At 46.8% G+C, this 13,007-nt stretch overlaps 1 protein-coding gene across 3 annotated transcripts in view; it reads right to left on the bottom strand.

The window, feature by feature from the left end:
* Positions 1-13,007, bottom strand: part of TTBK2 (tau tubulin kinase 2) — a 536,541-nt gene that overhangs the window by 148,207 nt on the left and 375,327 nt on the right. The gene's annotated exons all lie outside the window — the stretch shown is intronic.

Below are 13,007 nucleotides of genomic sequence, written 5' to 3'. Positions count from 1 at the left end.
CCAGGACAACAAACCAGCGTTAGCGCCAAATTACTGAACCAGCTGCTCCCATCGTGCTTGAAACACAAAAATTACATGGTCATTGGGGACTTCAACGTCCATTACGAAAACACCGATGCCCCTGGATCAACACAGCTAAAGTACGACATGGAAATCCTGCAACTTAAACAGCTGGTCGAGGGCCCTACGCACATAGGGCATACCTTGGATCTCCTTTTTACTAGCATTGAGTCGACCTGCATTAAAGAAATCCTCCCCCTGTCCTGGTCCGATCACTCCATGCTTTCATTCTCTTTTAAACTCCCCGGTAAACCCGCAAAGACTAGACTTACCCCCATCACCACCAACAGAGCCTGGAGACTGATCAACGACTCCAACTTCCAAAATCACTTCCGTGAAATAGAAGTCTCCCTACCAGACGATTCACCTATTTGTAACAACGTCGTTTTGCTAGAAACCGGCATCCGCCAAACGCTGGACAAACTAGCACCCCCGCGGGAAATAAGGACAAAAACATCCACCAATGAAAAATGGTACACCCCCATCCTCAAAAGCCTTAAAAGGGAATGTCAAAAAATAGAACACCAATGGAGACAAACTAAAGACTCCGAAACCAGAGCTAACTATATCACTAAGCGGAGACAATACATCTCTGCCATTCGAGATGCAAAAAAAGCATTCTTCACACAACGAATTTACGATAATCACAACTCCGCTAAAGAGCTGTTCAAAATCGTAAAAGAGCTTAGCAATCCATCCAGTACCTCACAAACCCTCACCCCCTCAACTGAGGCATGCGAACGGATTAGCACCTTCTTTTCTGAAAAGATCAACAAAATTTATTCTACCTTTACCTCCTCCCATATCATTACCCCATCCGACAGCCCTGACGAAAACTCGCCTACATCCGACAAAGATAACGTCTATCTAGACGCAGGCAACTCCCCATGCCTAACCAACTTCCAACCACTCTCCGAAGAGGAGGTGTTAGCGGTTCTCAAAACAATTAAATCCGGTTCTCCTGCAGACCCCTGCCCACATTTTGTATTTTCAGAAATCGTACCAACACTCTGCCCCCTCATCACCAAACTTTTTAATCAGTCCCTCACCTCTGCGTCCTTTCCAGAATCCTGAAAACACGCATCTGTAAGCCCCCTCTTGAAGAAAGCCGGATCCGACATCCTTAACCCAGAGAACTACAGGCCAATTTCCCAGCTCCCCTACCTCTCCAAGGCTTTGGAGAAAATGGTCAACTCACAACTGTCCAAATACTTGGAGGACAACTCACTCCTGGACCCCACCCAAACTGGCTTTAGAGCAAACAACAGCACCGAAGCAACGTTGCTGGCAGTGTCGGACAGTGTCAGATGCATCACAGACCAAGGAGGATCTGTGGCTCTGATACTGCTAGACCTGTCAGCGGCGTTTGACACGGTATCGCACGAATGCCTACTAAAAACCCTCCAGAGTAAAGGAATACAAGCCACAGCGTTAAAATGGATCAAATCATTTTTAAGTAACCGCACCCAAGCAGTGCATATGGGTCAATTCCATTCACAACCCCGTCCCATTGGCTGTGGGGTCCCACAAGGGTCCTCACTAAGCCCCACTCTCTTTAATGTCTATGTCTCATCTCTAGCCGACATTGGAAGAAAGTGGGGCATCGGCATATGTTCATATGCCGACGACACACAGCTGATAGTGACTATGGACGAAGGGTTGGCAACAACTAAGAAAAAACTACATAGTTGTCTCTCCGAAATGGCAGAATGGATGAGCAACCATTGCCTTAAACTCAATGCCGGAAAATCTGAAATATTACTGTTCGGAGGAGCCAAACTATCATGGAACGATACGTGGTGGCCATCGTCACTGGGAACAGCCCCCACCCCAAAACAGTACGCCAGAAACCTTGGCATCATGATGGACGACGCACTGTCCATGAAAGACCACGTACGCATACTCTGGGGCAAAGGCTTTGCAATCTTGAAACTCCTGGCCAAAATCTTCTCTTGGATCCCATTGGACTGCCGGCGCACAATCACCCAGGCCCTTCTGGTCAGCCGCCTGGATTATGGCAATGCCTTATTCGAAGGGATGAATGAGCAACTGTTCTCCCGCCTACAGGTCTTACAAAACCAGGCAGCCAAATTGGTATGCAACAAAGGCAAACGAGATTCGGCATCCGCATGCCTAAGAAAACTCCACTGGCTACCAATGCGTCAACGAGCCACCTTCAAAATACTTTGTCACGCGCATAAAGCCCTCCACAAAACAGGCCCTACAATCCTGCAAGGTAAAATCGAATTCTATATTCCAAACAGGAACCTAAGGTCCAATAACTCAGCCCTGGCAAAACCAAAGCGCATTTTCAGGGCAAGGACAGGTGGACGAGCCTTTTCACATCTGGCGGCCAAAAGATGGAACGAGCTACCCATGGATCTTAGACACACTACAAACCTTCTACAGTTCCGGCAAAAACTAAAAACCCACCTCTTTCCAAAAAACTAACTCCCTCTGCATAAATCTCAATAGTCCCCCTTTTTCTTATAGCGCCGTGATATCCTATGGGATGAGTGTCGCGCTTTATAAATACCAGAAATAAATAAATAAATAAATAGCTATTGTACAAAAGTAAAAGTCAAGAGGTGTCTTCCCAGAAGGTATTGTCCGGGTAGGTTTATGATTATGGCCAATTTTGGCAACAGTGACCTGAAGGAGGCAGGTGGCAAATACATCAGTGCCCAATACAAGATAGCCGCCTCTGTTTTTACTATATGCGCACAGCTAAGGAAGCAAGATTGAACAATTTGAAGGTGAGCACTCGATACGAGTTAGATTTGTAAATTGGGCCCTGAGGGCATTGCTGCTACTGTGCACTGAATGGAACTGAGCACTGTCTCAGCAGTCTTGTTCGTAACATTTAATCTCAGTGGTGTTACAGATACTCAGAGCTCCGTACCACACGGGGGGCAAGATATCAAGAACTTCAATTGGCCAGATATTCCTGCAGTAAAAGCACTGTGAGCGAGAGCCTTTTCGAAGCAATAAAATGCTGCCATGTCCTTAAGTGTCATATATGGACAGAGTTGTCGTTTTTTGTGCGGATAAACACACATCTCTAAACATAGAGAGTAGCTGAGCTGATGTGACCATCTTTGGGTAATGAAATTTAATGTAATTGGTGCTTGATGCATTTTCTGCACCACATAGGGAAACAATAGGGAGAAAGCGCAAGCAAATATCCCAAAACCACTTACCTATAGAATACTGCTCAGTGCCCATGGGCATTGGTATCTGGAGGCAAAGCAACAGCAAAGAAGTCCATTGTTGGAGTTCCAAAATGGTGGAATTTCAGACTGAGAATTTGGCATCTGATCTTCAGTTCGTACAGTTCTTCTTCTGTGCTGAGAAAATCAGCAAAGTCATTGTCCACGCCAGAGTGATGTTCTGCCTGCAAGTGGAACTCCCAATGCTAATTTTTTTGGGCAAACTTGGACAGATGTAGAGTGCGCATTCCTGCATTTCTGTATGTCTTACATGATAGCCATATTTTCTGTTTAAATTATGAGAACTTTCTTTTAAAGTTTTTTTTTTTTGGAAAGCCCAAAGAGCTAATTACAGTTCCATGAGCTCCAACACATATGATATGTGGAGGAGTTGCTCTTGTGGAAAGCACTGAGCTTATGTGAAAAATCTCCCCCCAACACTAGATCCTCCTAGTTCCAAGTTGCTTGTGACCACTGTCTAGCCAGACATGCCAGCAAAAGGATGCACATGTAACCTTGTGTAGGGATTACAACAATATATGATGCCATTATTCCCAACAATTTAATTGTAATTTCTCTTTTAGAGAATGCAACATCTGGTAAAGCTATATCAGCCAATGAAATTATATCACTCTCTAATCGCTTGGGTACGTTTTTCCTGCGATTCCATTGAGTGTGGCCCTGGAAAGCCTGGGTCTGTTGTGGACCCAGGTGTGTATTTTTTAATTTTATGCTGAAGCCTAATTTGTGGTGAGAGGGAATGACCCACTGAGTATGGCTAAGGCATCGCGGTTGACTTGTCCCCTTTACTAGCCAGTCATCCAGGTTTAGAAGCATATGAATCTGGCTGTGTCACAAGTGCACTGCCACTAAAGTTAGACATAAGTCAACTACTCAGGAAGCTGTAGTTGGCCTTGGAATTGATGTGTTCCACCTAAAATAAACCTTAAGTACCTGATATATGGTGATGTGAAAGGCGGCATCTTTGAGGTTGAATGCCACCATATATTCTCCCATAGGCAGGAGTGGGATGACATCTTGCAGAGTGACCAACCTGAATTGATTGGAAGTGATGTAGCGGTTGAGGGCTGTCAAGTCAAAGATCAGGCTCAAGATTGTGTCCTTTTTGAGAGAGCCCGCTCCTTTTCCCCTTTGATGTGTTGGCACTATTTGTATTGCCTCTTTTTGTAAAAATGCCTGCCCGTTTTCCATCAAGAGTTTGAGGTGGACCTTGTTGATTTTGTGAGGGGCGGGAGAGGAGGATTGGAAGAGAGGTATTGTGAAACGCCAAGCAGTAGCTGTGGGCAAGGATGCATAACACGGACCAATCCAAGGTTATGTCATCTCAATACAGAAGGTATAACCTCAGCCTTCCCCAAAGAGGTATCGAGTGGTCAGTGGCCATGAGAGGAAGGGCATTGTTTGGTGGCTGAGGTGCCGTTTCTTGTGCACCTTTAGCCTTGGAACGACAATTGCCACAAAACCTTCCTTCAGAATGCTACCCTTGCATGGCTCGCTGGTATAGAGACAGGGCTGCTGTGGTTGGTGTGGCAGCCTGGCACGGCACAGCTGTTTATGTGGGCAGATTTGTGCTTTGCGGAAACCTGTTGCATGTTGTTGGTGCTTTAGGACACCCATTGCTTTTGCTGTGTCATTATTTTGCCCAGTAGATCATTCCCCTGAGGTCCTAATAGATGACGTCCACCAAACGGCAGACCATTGAGGTGCTGCTGGACATCAGGATGGAATGCTGAGGAGCATGAAGCCCGCTAATGTGCCTGAGTGAGGTGATTGTGATCAAGAAAGCCACCTTCCAAGACCAGAACGGTGGTTAAGATGGGTGTAGGAGTTCAAAAAGAAGACCCCATGAGTCATGTGAGGACCACATCGAGGTTCCACACAGGTGCAAGAGGTATCTTTGGAGGTATTACCACCTACGAAGACTTTAATGACTGGTATCTTAAACAGCAAAGAGTGCTGCCTGTTTTGAAGATATGCTGCACATGCAGTTAAGTCTAAGCCTATAGAGATGTAGGCATGGCCTGCCTTGTATAAATGCAGAAAGAAAGAAACATACTCCTGAATAGTGACTAAGGGAATCAAACTGCTTTGGTAATGCAGTAGTGCATGAACCTTTTCCACTTAGCAGCATAACAGGCACAAATAGTGGGCTTTCAGGCTACCCCCCAGGAATACAATGCATTCCTATGGCAGACTGTAGTAACCAAACTCTAGGAACTCAGGTGCCAGATTGCAAGGTTCATTTGTTTGGGATCTGGGTGTCTGAGCTGACTTTGATGCTGAGTGAGAAGATCTGGCCTGAGCAGCAACTTTGTGTGAGGACTGACTGACTGACATCTCTAAGAGCACTGAATACAAAGGATGTCTCGCCCAGGTTGGTGTCACTGGGCTGAGGGTCATGAACACCGATCTTATCCTCCTCACCAGATAGGGAATGAAGGGCAGAGGCAAAAAAGTGTAGTCAATTATCCCAGACCAGTTCATCCAGGCTGCATTGGCAATAGCCTGTGGGTGCTAGCACCTGGAGGTAAAGTTTATGTATTTTGTGTTTTCATCAGGGGCAAAGAGGTCTATTGTTGGAGTCCCCCACTGTTGGAAGTACTTGTGAAGGACTTGTGGGTGGAATTGCCACTCGTGGGTTTCTTGATGTGTCCTGTTCAGCAGCTACGCAAAGTTGTTCGCCACTCCCACCAAATACTCTGCCAACTGATTCATATTGTAGCAGGTTGCCCAGTGTCAAATCTGCTGAGCTAAATCAGAGAGCTAGGGGGAGTGGGTGCTGCCCTGATTTAGGATGTAGAATACGGCTGTCATGTTGTCTATCATTATTAGTACTGTTACCCCCTTCAGAAGTGTGAGGAATGCCTTCAGGGCTAGCCTGATAGCTTGAGCTTCATGTAGTTTTTGTGGCATCCCTGGTGCTATGGTATCCAGGTGATTTGGACAGTTATCTTGTGGAGGTGAGCTTATCACCCCAGGTGACATGCGTCAGTGGTGATGGTCACCTGCGGAAGGGGGTCCAGAAAGGGCTTGTCTCGCGACAGGCTGTGTCTGTTTCTCCAAAGCAGAGAGTGCTGAGCCCTGGTCATTACCAGCACTAGATCTTGCCAGTGTCCTTACGCCTGTATCCGCTGCCTTGAGAGGCATTCTTGTTGAGGGTGTAAGTGTAACCTGGTGTACGATGCAATCATTATGTATGAAGCCATACATAATCAACAGTTTCATGACAGTTTGAAATGTAATGGGATGGTGTGTCTAAAAAAGGGCAGCAGCATTAGCCTCCATTTGTTGGGGTATGCTTTGCCTTTTACCGCATTGAAGACTGAGCTGAAGAAGAGTTGAACCTGCTGCGGCTAAAAAATTGCGTTTTTATTTTGCATAGATGGTGAATGATAGGTGGTGAAATAGAGACACTGCTATTTGAGTGTATGCTAGGCAATGTTGTTTGCTGCTTATCTTGATCAGTCGTCTAAATATGGGAAACATGTGTGGCATATCTGCTCAGGTGTGCTGCTACTGAAGCTAGGCTCTTCGTAAACACCTGTGGAGCTGTAGTAACTCCGAAGGGTAAGACTGTGAACGGGTAGTGCTGTCCACTTAACTATGAAACAAAGATATTGGCTATGTGTTGGGTGCACATCTTTCAGATCCAGCACTGATATGAAGTCACCTTAGTGTAGCAGCGGAAAGTTGTCTTGTAGAGTGACCATCTGAAAGTGTTTAGAGAGAATAAACCTCTTCAACAGCCGGTCATTCTTCTGGGGATGAAAACGTACTGGGAGTACACCCTACACTGTGTTGGAGTGCAGATACTGGTAGATTGTGCCCTTTGCTAAAAGTACACAAATTCCTTCCTCCAGAAGGTGAAGGTGGAATGAACTTAGTAAGTGACGGCGGGGTGAGATGCTGGGATGGGGTGTGTGGAATTCAAGGCAGTACCATATACACAGAAAGCAGAGACCCCATTAGTCTGTGTTTTCCCACTGAGCTAGTAAGTGCCTCAGTCTTCCCCTGGCTGGTATCCTTGATCTTCAACTGAGGCGCCCCTTATGGAGCCACCTCCGCCGTTTTCTACACCAATTTCCCCTATTGTCCCCCCTAAGTTGCTGGGGGAATTCAAAGGTCCCCTGGTACGGGGGTCTCGGACCAAAGCACCCTGGATTTGCACCTTTGCTGCTTTGCTGACCGCAGAAGGAGAATTTGGGACTGTAGAGCATCCATTCATATGCTACTGTCGATGTACTTACTGATTTTTTTCAAGCATCTGGCTGACTAGGAAGCCAAACAGATCTCCCCAACAAAATGGACATTCAAAGGTGCTGTTGCATCTCTAGCCTCAACCCTGACACTCTAAGTCAGGTATGCCTGTGGAGGAGGATGAAGGTATTAATACACCTTGTGGCCTTAACCTCTGTATCGAGGACGCATCTAATGTTGGAATTGCTCGTGGTTTTCCCATCAGCATCTAACTCTTGTCGCCTTTTACCAATGGCCCCTGTAAGGTGCTTCACAAGCTCCTCAAACCTCCTCCCAGTAGCACCGGTCGCCCCTAGAGAGTTCAAAATGCACCAATGCATGACTCTGCCAAGCACTGTCAGCTTCCAGTGGAGTCAAATTGCTTAGGATCCTGTCACGAGTCTGATGACGAACTGTGGACTTTGTTGCCCTTCGACACTGACAAGTCTCTCATAAACACCATCTCACCCTTTGTACAGGGAGGGCTGGAGCCCTTTAAGAATAAACCTCTAGCGGAATCCCAGGGGGTGTGGCCCTTGATGTCATCGGAAACTGGCCTATCAGAGGAGCAGGCGGACAAAACATGAGGGACGAACTTCTCTCACGGAGCAGAAGCTGGTTTCCCCGGAGCAGGAGCAGAGTTCATGGCGTGCACAGCAGGAGCAGAGTTCGTGGCGTGGACAGCGGGAGCAGACTGAGGCGGAACATTGTCTGAAACGAGCCGAGCGGTTACAGAAGAGGACACAGAGGCGAGGGCTGCTGCCGCAGACAAAGACGTCAAGCCGGGAGGCCAACCGGATCGCGTCTCGCCCAGCCAGGAGGGGGGTGGCTACAGTCCCGTGAACTACAGGGGTTCATGGGACACGGGAGGGGTAAGGGCGCTGTTTAGAGGGAGGTCATATCGGGGCTCACTTGGTGCCGGTTATAGGTGACTTCTTCCCTCACTCCTAGTCCCTTGAGATTGGAAGTGCACACTTCCCCGGCGACTCATTCCGGTGTTGTGTTTGTTTTTTTGTTCCTTCCCACCTACGCCGGTTACCAACTTCTGTGAAGCAGAGCACCTGGTGCCCAACCCCAAGTCCAGGAGAAGCCCTGGTGAAGACGGGACCATCCCAACCAGGAAATCTGCCCTGGAAGTCCAAAGACGTTTATCTTGATGATTTTTTCTTTTCTCCTGTTTTGGTGCAAATAAAATATTCTGACCCTCAATCATCTCCTCCGCAAATATTCATTTTTTTGGGCCACCTTCACTCTGGCACCGATCCTTCTTTGTGACAGATCCTTTTCAGGCAGAGGGGCACCTTCTGTAGTCTGTGCTGAATCCCTTTTATAGGTGGTGTGAACAAGAAAGGAGACAGGGACAATTTGTCCACAAATAAAAGCCACAGCATCATGGGCATGGTTATGTAGTTCTTTCACTCAGGAAGTGACCACCCTAGCCTTTCCTGGCTCCTTAAAGTTATCAGTGGCATTCCCATCAGCATGGGGATTTAATGCAGCGCATGCTCAGTCTTGGATAGGGTTTCAACCAGGAAGTTATCCGAGTCCTGTACTATGTATAGTTTCACCTGACGATGTTGTGCAGCCGTTTGTGTTACTGCATGGTAGTACTATCATCTGGTGGGGATGGTGTTATAGAGTAGGGCTCAAGATCTGAGTCATCTTGTGGGTCTGCCACATAGTCCTCCCAGGGATCGTCTACTTTCTAGGGCCCAAATTGTTACGTCGCGGGCCAACTCGCGACCCACGGCGCTACCCATTTCCTTTTTGCCGGCCGTTGTGCAGCCCGCAGTGCCCCTCCCTCCTCTTCGGGGGGCGCCGCGGTACAGCATCGCGGCCCGCTGTGGCAATTTCAATGGCGTAGCGGAAAGCACCCGCGATGCCTGTTGGTTTTCGGGCACGCCGCATACTTGCACGGTGGCCCATTTGCTTCCCGAGGCACCTTGGGACATCACACTCACCTGGTGTGGGCTTCTGGTGATCCCCTTCCTTGGGGGCCATATTATTGCACTTCACTCTTCTTCCTATCCAAGATGGCCACACCTCTCCTTCCTGTTTTGTCTCTTCCTGTATGTCACTTCCTGTATGTCACTGCCTGCTCCTGTATGTCACTTCCGTTTTTTTCCTTTATTTAAGGGATCAGAACCTTTCCTTCCTTGCGTTGCAACACTCCTTGTTCCTGCTGGTGTGTCCTCGCTCCTGTTGGTTCCTGGCTCCTTTTTTGGTAATTCCTTCCTTCCGTTGGCGCTTATTTCCCTTTGCGCCTTCTGCTCCAGCTTTTCTTCCAGTCTTCTACTGGTTCCTTTTTGGGCTCCTGGTCTTCCAGTGTTTTCTGGCTCCTTGTCTTCTCCTTCATTCCTGCAGTCTCATCATCAACATCAGAGGTTTTTTCCCTACGGGGTTTTCCTTTCGGGACTCCTTCTGGAGGGCACTGGCTACTTAGGCTTTCATTGTCGGCAGCACCGTGGCTACCGGAAGGGGCCGCCCCTATCTCAGCCAAACCAGGACATACAAGAACCAAAGCCGGGAACCGTCTCAACGCCTCGAGACTGGTAAGAAAGACCCTAAACCTGACATAAATGGCTTTTCACAGAGTTTCTGTGGATTGCAAGGACTTCCTGGCTCTGAGCCAGTGTTGGGGTAGTAGTGGTGATGGTGGAAACGGTATAGGTGGCTGTGGTGGAAATGGTGTAGGGCTGGTGGCCGAATCCCTGACCTCCATTTTGGGTTATAGAAGTGTGGAAGGGTCGAATTGTGGTTCCTGCTCAAAGGCCAACCAGCATTTTTTCTGGAACCTGTTGAGTTCTCAAGTCGAAGGTTTGGCAAGTAGTTTGCTGTTGTCCGGGTAGATGAAGAGCTTTTTCTGATTTCCATCAAGGACCTCCAAGAGTTTTTCCAAGATGGACCCCTCTGTGATATCAGACTTCAGCTTCGAAGGAGTTTGGAATAGGTGCTGGTTGCTGAGATGTATTTTAGGTCGATTTCGGCACTGAGTGTGGCTTTTCAGGACCTTGGGGCTGATGTAGCGATGACTTTTTTGCTGTGTGCAGGTTTTCATTGCAGAGACAGCATGGACGCGTGAAGGGATTGGGATGGGGACTTTGCAAGCATCGACCAAATCTCTTGAGTTTGCGGCACCCCAGATGGAGGAGTGGAACCCCCAAATGTTTGTGTTGTTTCAAGTTTTATGCTCAATCCCTGCTGCTGTGGGGCTCAGTCTACATCAATGTGCATTTTGGAGCTCGAGACAGACCTTGAGGTTCTGTGAAGTGGTTTGACATTGACTTGGTTTTCAGGCCTGTGTGCAACACTGCTGGTTTGAGGAACTCAAACTACACCTTGATGCCAGAAACCTTGGAAAAGACAGCTTCTGGGCTCTCCTCTGCCTTATCTGCCAGAATACCAGGATGCCAGAGGGCCTGGCTTTTTCTTTCTCTGCTCCATGTGGCCCAGATGCATCAAAGAGTAATGGTTGGCGACCATCAGATCCGAAGTTCTGGTGCTGTGGACAGCTAGATTTTCACTGTAGTTTTGCTTTTAATGCTGTTGAAAGGTAAACTTCTGGAACTGAGTTGAAAGAAATGGTGTGTTATCGCTTGGCAGCTGAAGTAACGACAGAGCCCTAGGGCGGAAAAATACAATCGGAGGTGGAGCCAGTGTGTGGGTGCATTGTGGACCAAGAGTGGAGGCACAACAGGTCAAGTGATTCAGTTTTCTTAGAAGAAAAAGAAGTTGCAAACATCCAGGCTCAGTACTAGATGGCAGGAGTATGCAGAGCATGTGCATCTCCAGCAGCGCATGCAATGAACATATCGTGTTTTAGTCTACCCTCTGGCTCTTCAGTATCTTCCTGGTGCAGCCTTGTGGACTGAACTTCTTGGAAACTGATTTCGGCACCAAAGTGTGATCTGCTTCTTCTCAGTTTTGAGAATTCTATCCTTGACCTTGAGTGTCATATTGCATAAAGGGTGCCTTTCAGCATCGACCAATCTCAAGCACAGCAAGCAGCAGCGCTGACTGTTGAGCTTTTTCCTGAGGAGGTTCTTTGGACAAGGCACGATGTGTTCCTTTCTGTGGAGTACAGACTACGCTCTAAGTTGCTCTCTGGAGGACATATGCTTTGTGAAAGTAGGTGATGTGTCTTTTTGAGACTGGGATTTTTGTTGCTGGTCCTCAGCATTGATCCCTGAAACCTAAAGCATGGATTTAGCGTTGGGTGCAGGTTTCATTTGGGTCAATGGACATTCTGTATATACCAAGTAGGAGTCTTTGGGAACTATAGAAATGGGCCTCTGCTCTAAATGACCCTATGGGGCTACTGGAAGGCTCTCCTGCTTCGTCAATGCGCTTAACGAAGCTCGGACACAGCGCCACACTGGGCTCAGTAGAGTCCTGGTACTGCATCTTTGAGTAATGTGCCTACTTTCTGTCCCATCAGTGCTGAAGAGTTTTCTTGGATTGGGTTCATCTTGAAACTGAAACTCCTTCTTTGAAGAAAAACAAATGATAACATTAAAGGTCCATCTCAAGATGGTAGGAGTAAGTACAGCATGTGATCTACAGATACATATGCAGCAAACATGTTTTACAGAGGGCTATTGCTAGACCTCGATGTCCCCAAGATTTAGATCTTACCCCTGGCAGGTGCCACTACGATGAAACTAAACATCAATTTGTGGTACCTTATTCTGCACACACACTTTCCTAGAATATGATGTCTTGTGAACAATTTAAAAAATGCATTGTTTGATATACTTTGCAAAGAGTTGTTGTATCTTTACCATTTGAAATTTACCAAAGAGTAGTAATCTACTGTGCTTTTTAAGAGAAATGCAAAACTTAAGTGTTGCCAAATGAATGGTGAGCTTATAGACTTGTTAGACTAGTTCAGACTGCTAGTATATTAGTGCCAGCCACCTATTGGCATTAGATTGCATCTGCTTCAGAAAACTCTGGGGTGGTGGGGAATGGGATTGTAGGGGTATCAATTTGTGAGAAAGGACATGTAAGAAGTTAAACCCTTTGTTAACTATTTGATTTGTGCAAACTTGTATTTTAATTATGCAGCTAAAACATCTTGAAGGGCACACCACATCCATTGTTATCTGCAACTTGATCAACTGAACTTATAACAATACATGCCAAGACTGTACTAACAGAAAGAAATGTCAACCGGATACTGGTGGTTGCCTTCTTTCTAATACACTCGCCATCTAAACCAGAAAAATCATCATCATCGCATTTATTGTTTGTTTTAGTATTGTCAGAGAAAAACATTTCCTACTTCAGCTTAGCACTATGACTTATCTATACATTTTAAAAGAGAATCATCTGCAAAACAAACATCATTCCTCTGTAATGCTAATTCATAATAATCAGACAGCACACCTAAAACACTGTCATCTAAATGCCAGAAAAGAGGCGGAGCAGTTCATATACTAGTCTTCCTTAGCCCATCACAAACCAATTGTAAAAATATGC

This window comes from Triturus cristatus, chromosome 9 (genome assembly GCF_964204655.1).
Source record: "Triturus cristatus chromosome 9, aTriCri1.1, whole genome shotgun sequence".
Lineage (NCBI taxonomy): Eukaryota > Metazoa > Chordata > Amphibia > Caudata > Salamandridae > Triturus > Triturus cristatus.
This window is presented reverse-complemented; position numbering and strand designations above follow the sequence as displayed.